Genomic DNA, 9169 nt, shown 5'->3' on the forward strand with positions numbered 1-9169 from the left:
GGTGGCTTATAATAACAGAAATCCATTTTGTTACAGTTATGGCGGCTAGAAGTCTGAAATCAAGGTGTAGGCAGACTGCACTCCTTCTAGCAGCGCTAGGGGAGAATTCCTTCTCCTCTCTTTCAGTTTCCAGTGGCTCCAGTCTTGTCCTTCACAAACTCTTTCCTTCTGGAACTGAGTGCATCAGCCGCCTCTGGCAGTTTGTCTTGGGGCCTTTGTAATGCTATTCCCTATGCTAGGAACACTCTTCCTTCCTCCCTCGCTCAGCTTTGGCATTCTTGCTCTCTGTTCTTCCAGCCCTGGACTTCCTCTGTCTCCATGTGCGCATGTGCCGTGAACAGAGATGCCAGGGCTCTTGCACTGTGTTACTGTGAAGCCCTGTGCGGGTGCCTAGGGCAGTGCCTGGCACACAGCAGGTGCTTAATAAATGTGTTTTTCAATGAATAAATCAATAAGGAAGGAAAGAAGTAAGGAAGGACCGACGGAGGGTAGGAAGGCCAAGTTACTTTCTACATACTAGGTGGACTAACTTATTTAGTTTTTCCAACAACCTGATCAGATAGGTCTTATGAACAACATCTTCCTTTCATAAATGGTGAAAACAGAGGCTCAGAGAGATGAATGTGCCCAACTACTTTAGAACCTTTTTGGAACAATTACTTAGAGAGAAATTAAGATTAACTGTGCAAGAATGGCAATGCTAGAAAAGTCTGGAAGGATAGCCACCACATGTTACTGGGGTTATCTCTGAGTGGTGGATTGTGCTATTCTATTTTGCTCTTCTTGTTTATCTGAGTGATTTTTAAAATAAAAATATATTTAAAAAGTGAAGGCCAGCTGTGTTTTGGGCTGGAGCACAGAGGGGTATATTCATCCCTTATGGAAAGGGTGAACGTCTGGAACAAAGGAATGGCCAGGGCTGTAAAGGGAGGTTAGTTTGATAGCCTGCATGTCTTGGAGCTTGGGGTTAGAACCCAGAGTCAAATGATTTCTAACTTCCTTTTTGTTTCCAGTGTAAAATTGGAATGGTGTTTAGCTATGGATGATACACTTGGCTTATTTATCCGAGAAGAATTGGAGATGTTCTCTGTGTTTGAAGCGAGGCAGTCTCATTCACGCAGCCAATTCTGCTTTGGAGCATCATGAAGAGAACAGTATCCTTTCTCTTATATTCCACCAACAGCCACTGTTTTGTGCTTCAGAGGGAAAAAAAAATCCTCCTTCAGTCCTCTAACTGCTTCTGGAATGAGAATAAATATCTTTATGCATTCAGCTTTCTTAATGTTAAATTTTATTGAGAAGCATAAAGGTACAGCTCCCAAAGTTTTTCTGTTTGTCTCTGATTTATTTAATTTTGTTTCTTTGACAATTCTAACTGTTGGATTGAAGAGGAAATCAGCAAAGTCCCTCCTATTATGGTGGGTTAAGCAGGGTGCTTAGTGCCTAGTGGGGTTTCCCCACACATTTTATTGACATGCAGTCCTGATACAGCAGACCTGGGGATCTGACTCATGCAACGTGATTCCGTTCCTGGGGGAAAAGGAGACTTGTGATTCCATCTTGCTCTCGTCCTCCGTCCTGTGTTTGCTTCCTGAGGACAGCAGCTCTTATTTAGACTCCAAAATGTAGCCTCGTTCTGACTATGTTTGGATCTTCCCCAGTGGAAAGAGAGAGAAGGAGGGAGAGAGAGATTGAAAGGAATTAGTGTACGTGATCACAGAGTTTAAAACCTGCAGGGGTGGGCCAGTAGCAGGCTAGAGACCCAGGGAAGAAGTGATGTTGAAGCTCAAGTCCGAAGGCCATCTGCCCCCCCCCCCCCCAGGGAAGAAGTGATGTTGAAGCTCAAGTCCGAAGGCCATCCACTGGCAGAATTCCTTCCTGCTCAGGGGAGGTCAGTCTTTGTTCCATTAAGGTTTCCAACTGATTGAATGAGGCCCACCCACACTATGGAGGATAATCTGCTTTGCTCCAAACTCACTGATTTAAATGCTAATCTCATCCAAAAACATCCTCACAGAAATACCTAGAATAACTTTTGACTAAATATCTGGACACTCAGCTGAGTTGACACAAAAAATTAGCCATCACAGCAGGTTTTCCAGAGACCAGACTGAAGAGCATTTATTAACTGGTTCCACACTTGGTGTGTTCCTTTGAGTCTCGAAGGAGACCGAGGGCTTGGCTGTCCTCTTCAGCCCACAGGGCTGCTTTCCCAGAGCTGCAGAGCCCTTTGATCCATTTTGCTCTGGAGTCCTGACATCCAGAAGTGCACTGAAACCTGCAGTTCTGGTTTTCCTACAGTGAGCATGCAGGCGGCCTTTTCTACCTGCCTGACGGGCTGATCTGCTTCTGAGGCTCACCTGGGTCTACGTGAAACGCGAGGCTTCCCAGGGCAGGAGCGGCCATAGAAAGGACAGGATGTTGTCTGAAGGAAGCCAGCTCATGAGCTCACCAAACTGAAGGAAGCATAGACATAGAAAGTGCGCCTCAGTCCTAGAGGTTAAGGATTTTCCTGGGATAACACAAAGATTGCTATTTTCACTATAGAAAAAATGATGGATAATATCAATATCATAAAATCAAAGACTACAAATGCCACCTCAGCCCGCTCTGAGAGAACAATGTGTCCACAGTAACAGAATGCCTACTGTATGGGGGAGAGGAGTATCTTGGCAAAGAGAAATGCATTGTTTGTCAAAGACTTTGAGAACTAGATGCTTCACAAGACTGGGATATTGTCCGCAAAACTACTGGTACATTACCTGATAGTCTTAGAAATATCCCACACTATGTGCATCAAAAGCTAAGTTCTTAGTCTTTTGCAGAAGAACACATTGTGCTTCATGTAGGTATAGCTCAAGGGATTCTGTCAGCTGGGCGTGGAAAGGCAACATGCGGGCATAGCTCAGAGATACTGCAGGTTTGGTTCCAGACTGTGGCAATAAAGTGAATACTGCTATAAAGCCAGTCACAGAAATTTTTTGGTTTCCCAGTGCATGTAAAAGTTGTCTCCACTATACTGTAGTCTATTAAGTGTGAATGGAATATTACTCAGCCATAAAAAGGGATGAAATTGGGTCATTTGCAGAGATGTGGATGGACCTAGAGTCTGTCATACAGAGTGAGGTAAGCCAGGAAGAGAAAAACAAATATTGTATATCAGTGCATAGATGCATATATGTGGAATCTAGAAAAATGATACAGATAAACCTATATTCAGGGCAAGAATAGAGACACAGATGTGGAGAATGGACATGTGGACACAGTGGGGGAAGGAGAGAGTGGGATGAATTGGGAGATTAGGAATAACGTATATACACTACCATGAGTAAAGTAGATAGCTGGAGGGAACATGCTATAAAGCACAGGAAGTTCAGCTCAGTGCCCTGTGATGACCTAGATGGGTGGGATGGGGGGAGTGGGGTGTGAAGGAGGTCCAAGAGGGAGGGGGTATATGTATACACATAGCTGATTCACTTTATTGTATAGCAGAAACTAACACAACATTGTAAAGCAATTATACTCCAATAAAAAAAACTTTAAAAATGTGCAATAGCATTATGTCTTAAAAAACAATGTAGCACCTTAGTTAAAACTACTTTATTGCTTTTGCACAGCAAAGGAAACCATTGACAAAATGAAAAGAATGGGAGAAAATATTTGCAAATGATAGGACCAGCATATCCAAAATCCATAAGGGGTAAGGGGTTAATACCCAAAACTGAGAAACAACTCAAACAACTCAATACCAAGATAACAAAAAAAAAATTTTTTTAAATGCATGGAAGACCTGAATAGACGTTTTTCCAAAGAGGATACACAGATGGCCAAGAGGCATCTGAAAAGATGTTCAACATCAATGATCATCAGGGAAATGCAAATTAAAACCACAATGAGATATCACCTCACACCTGTCAGAATGACTATTGTCAAAAAGACCACAAATAAGAAATGCTGAGGATTTGGAGAAAAGGGAGCCTTCGTACACTGTTGGTGGGAATGTAAATTGATGCAGCCACTATGGGAAACAGTATGGAGCTTCCTCAAAAAACTGAACACAGAGCTACCGTATCATCCAGAAATTCATGGATATATATATTCTCCAAAGGAAAAAAAATCCCGCTAATTAGAAAAGACACATGCACCCAATGTTCACAGCGGCATTATTAGCTGAGATATGGAAGCAACCTAATTGTCCATCAACAGATGAATGGATGAAGAAAATATGGTATATATATAATGGTATATATATGTGTGTGTATATGTATATACGTATATATATATAATGGAATATTACTCAGTTATTAAAAAAAAGGATGAAATTTTGCCATTTGCAGCAACATGATGGGCCTAGAGGGTATGATGCTTAGTGAAATACTATATGTTTTCACTTATGTATGAAATCTAAAAAATAAAACAAACTAATGAATATAACAAAACAGGAGCAGACTCACAGATATAGAGAACAAACTAGTGGTTACCAGAGGGGAGAGGGAAGTGGGGGCAAGTTAGGGAGAGCAGATTAAGAGGTACAAACTACTATGTATTCAATAGTAAATAAGCTACAAGGATATATTATACAGCCAATGAATGTAGCCAATAGTTTATAATAAAAAATACTTTATTGCTAAAAAATGCTAACCATCATCGGACAAGCAGGGTTGCCACAAACCTTCAATTTGTAAAACACAATATCTGTGAAGTGCACTAAAACAAAGTGTGCCTGGGAAGAACCTTGTAAACGATGCTTTAATTCTAAATTTAGCTTAAGATGTCTGCTTGCAATGGGGGGAAAATAAGTATTTTTCCCCTGAATTAACCTGATTCAATATTCACTTCTGACTGGCTATTTCAAACAAAACAGTGCCCCAAATTGCAGGCAGAGACACAAGGGGAAAAATAGCAAAACATGGGAGGTTGTTCCCCTTCTCCTGGGCTCCCATAGCCCTTCTCACATGCTTCTACTTTAGGATCTTGCCATCTCACTTTTGTGCTGTTATGTGGTTTTCTGTCTCATCAGATGCATCGTGGTGCCTGGCACATACCAGACTCTGTATGTGTCAGTTGACTGAGTAAATGAGTGAACAGCCAGAAATAAAATGGGACCAAGATACAGGATGAAGTTCTGCTGGACTCTAAGAAAGTAGGTAGAGATTCCTTGCCTTTCCCTGGCTTGTCAGTTGAGGTTGTTTCGATGTTTTGTGGCATGCTGGAGTGAAATTTAGTTTTAGTTATGTTAGGGTCTTCTGTTTCTCTTTAAATGTCACCAAGGGAGAAGATGGATATAGTAAGGGGAAAATTACTCAGGAAGCATTTTATTAGAAGGGTATCCAGAAGGAAACAGGTGGACGAAAGAAAAACACAGGTAATGTGAAAGTCCAGTTAGCTCTGCTCTTGAAATCATTCTCACTCTGGATGATTTTCTTGGGGGCTGGCCTGACTCTGGTCTTTCCTTATCTCTTAATCAGATCTCTAACACCTCTCTGCAAGTTGGAATCCTTCCCAGGAAGCTTGAGAATTTGCATTCGTAAAATTTGGGGATCTAGCTCTAGCTATAACCTGAAGGGTCCACCTTTGTTTTGGCAAACAGCATGCCAACATTTGGCACGGGGGTTTTGGAGCCTGTCTGGCTGCCCCAGGGCCCTCGGTATCATGGTGATCTGGGGTTGTTGGGAAACTGCCCTGAGATGGTTTGGCTGGTATACATTGTCATTCCATTGAATTGGTGACCTTTGGAAATCTCTGAGCAATTGTAGGGAGCAGTAGGTCTTTGGTTCTATTTTGATCATTGGACGCCAATGAGATTTCACTCAAAGTTGTAATCTTCGTGCTTTAGCAGATAAAAGGATGTTCAGCATATCAAGTTCAAAATATAACACACATAAATATTTTCTCCTTCATATCTATGCCTTAGCACATCCAAATTCTGTATCGTACCACCAGTCCTTACTTGAAGATCAACAAGGTCTGTTCCTGCCATTGTAAGATCTCTGAGAGGGGTGGAAATGTTGATGACAGGCCAGAATCTGTTCCAAAGACAACTCGTATGGAATACACCTCTTAATCTCCAAGTTGATTCATCTGGATTGCACTTATAGAGTTCAGAAGATCAGAAGATAGAGTTGGGTAACAGCAACATGTCACTGAAGATAAGTGAGTGTTGATGACAGAGTGTACTGGGGATGAGAAAGGCAGAGAGAAGAGTCAGCTGGCAGTGCTCCGAGGCATGCAGTATATCGTACCTTTCTTAGAAGAGCCTGCCATCCGCTTCTTTTACACAACAGACTTACCACGCAGCATCACTACGCCTTGCAGAGTAAGCTTTGTGTGAATTCCGAGGAGGTTCCACAGCAAATTATGTACAACCAGCTTGAAAAGAACTTCCTCATAACTGAAGTATGAAATCATGTTAAACCTCTTATGACTCCAAAAAGGCTTATACAGTTAAAGCATGTTTCTCTCTCCTTTGAGATACTGTCCTGTCCTCTATCCTCTATAATTGCAGAGTGATTAACATAGTTAGAGGATGGGTAACAATGAACATTTAACAGAAATATTATAATATTAGTGTTGTTACATATTCCATGAAGGTCGTGTGTTATATTCTAACTTTCTCTTTGAATTTTTGCATCTTGCATTTTGACATGCACTTCCCAATCCATTAAAATTTAAACACTAATGACACGTGTAATACACTGTTTTCTTTAAGTTTTGGCCTTAAAGATGAAAGTATTTCTTGGGCACGTGCATGCTTTGCTTTTGGTAGTGGAATGCTGCAGTCTTTCTGGAAGGCAATTTGGGAACATGTAACAATAACATTAAAATAAAGGTGTACTTTGATACAACAGTCCTACTTCTAGGAATTTAATCCATAGAAACGATCAGAGATGAGTACAAAGATTAAGTAACAAGAATGTTTGTTGCAGAATTGTTAATACAGGTGAAAAACTGTAAACAACTCAAAATGTCCCAAAATAGGGAAATTGATTACATCAATTATAACATAATTATTTATGGTGCAGTGAGTTATTATGTACCTTTAAAAATCATATGAGAAACATTTGAATAATATATTGCTAAATGGAAAAATTATAATATAGAACACATCACAATTTTGTTTAAATTTACGTGTATGTGCTGAAAACAGATTGAAGTATAAGTGTCAATTAATAAGCCATGGTTATCTCTGAGTAAAGGAATCAATGAGTCAATTAATAAGCCATGGTTATCGCTGAGTAAAGGAATCAATGAGTCAATTAATAAGCCATGGTTATCGCTGAGTAAAGGAATCAATGAATGACTTTCTTCTTTGGCCTCTTTAATAGTTTATAAACTTTATATATATATATATATATTTTTTATTTGGCTGCATTGGGTCTTCGTTTCTGCGCATGGGGCTTTCTCTAGTTGCTGTGAGTGGAGGCTACTCCTCGTTGCAGTGGGCAGGCTTCTCATTGTGATGGCTTCTCTTGTTGCGGAGCGTGGGCTCTAGGCTCATGGGCTTCAGTAGTTGTGGCACATGGGCTCAGTAGTTGTGGCTCCCGGGCTCTAGAGCGCAGGCTCAGTACTTGTGGTGCACGCGCTTAGTTGCTCCACAGTATGTGGGATCTTCCCAGACCAGGGATCGAACCTGTGACCCCTGCATTGACAGGTGGATTCTTAACCACTGCATCACCAGGAAAGTCCCTATAAACTTTCTATAATGAAATGGATCCTTCCTTCATAAGAGGATAAATGCTTGGATAATGCTAGGGAAGACCCCCAAGAAGCCAAAGGTTTAAACAAGATTTCACACATGGATGCTCTACTTTTGCTGCACAGGGGAGAGTACATGAGTGATGGGGGAAGGCACTGGAGATCAATGAATAGTATCAATTAGGTGCTCTTGAGTAGAACCCAGCCTAGGAACTCTCCAAAGACAAAGAGGAAGAACTAGTCTCAGGGAACCCCCAGTGAGATGAGTGAGCCGGATTGCACCTAAAAGAGACTTGCAAAACCCAAACAAAACGATAGAGACTGAGGAAGAAGTGACAAAGGGATAAGAAGAGTTCTCTAAGGAAATGTGTCCTGGGGTCTGCCAGGAGCCATGATCCTGGGAGGCCATCCACCCCCGGAAGGCAGGTGTCACCAACCGTGAGACCTACAGGGGCCAGGTGGGCAGTGTACGTGGGGCAAGAAGAACTGTCTGGGAGAGTTTGGGGAGTTGGGGGTGGGTTTAATGCAGAGTTGCTGGAGCTTCTAGTCTTTCAGGGTAAGCATGAGATTTGAACTTCTAGGTGGAATCTCCTAATTTTATAAATGCTGGCACCTTAAAATTTTTAAAAAAATATTCATAGGCTTTATTTTTTAGGGCAGTTGTAGGTTTATAGAAAAGTTGAGCAGAAAGTAGAGTTCCCACATACCCTCTCACCCCTGCTCCCCAGTTTCCCCTATTACTGACATCTTGCATTTGTGTGGTACCTTTATTACAATTGATGAGGCAATATTGATACACTATTATTAACTAAAGTCCATAGTTTACAGTAGGGTTCACTGTTGGGGTTATACATTCTATGGGTGCTGACAAATGTGTAATAACGTGTATCCACCATGACAGTATCGTACAGAATAGTTTCACTGCCCTAAAAATCCTCTGTGCTTCACCTATACATTCCTCCCTCTCTCTTCCTGAACCTCTGATCCTTTTACTGTCTCCACAGTTTTGCCTTTTCTATAATGTCACGTAGTTGGAATCATATAGGATTTCACTTTTTAACTGTTTTGTTCACTTAGCCATATGCTTTGAGGTCCCTATGTCATTTTATGGCTTAATAGCTTGTTTTTATTGGTGAATAGTATTCCATTTTGTGTATGTACTACAGTTTGCTTATCCATATACCTATTGAAGGACATCTTGGTTGCTTCTGGCACCTTTTTTTAAAACAGCTTTATCAAGATATAATTGACATATAATAATCTGCACATATTTCAAGTCTAAAATTTGATGAGTTTTCACACACCTATGTACCAGTGAAACCATTTCCAAAATCAAGATAACGAGTGTATCTACCACCCCCAAAGGTTTCCTTATGCCCCCTTTATAATCCCTTCCTCACATCCCTACCTGCCATCCTGTCCCCAGGCAAACACTCATCTTTCCGTCCCTTTCTTTCTGTCCCTTGAGATTACT

The 9169-nt window shown here is 41.1% G+C and overlaps 1 long non-coding RNA gene across 1 annotated transcript in view; it reads left to right on the forward strand.

Moving 5' to 3' along the window:
• Window positions 1-6268, forward strand: part of LOC130835489 (uncharacterized) — a 29057-nt gene extending 22789 nt beyond the window's left edge. Inside the window, exons 2-3 of the long non-coding RNA XR_009048940.1 lie at window positions 5021-5143; window positions 5915-6268. This is a non-coding gene — a long non-coding RNA (uncharacterized LOC130835489). The remainder of the gene's footprint in view (window positions 1-5020; window positions 5144-5914) is intronic.
• Window positions 6269-9169: the final 2901 nt, after the last annotated feature.

This window comes from Hippopotamus amphibius, chromosome 14, assembly GCF_030028045.1.
Source record: "Hippopotamus amphibius kiboko isolate mHipAmp2 chromosome 14, mHipAmp2.hap2, whole genome shotgun sequence".
In the NCBI taxonomy this organism is placed as follows: Eukaryota; Metazoa; Chordata; class Mammalia; order Artiodactyla; family Hippopotamidae; genus Hippopotamus; species Hippopotamus amphibius.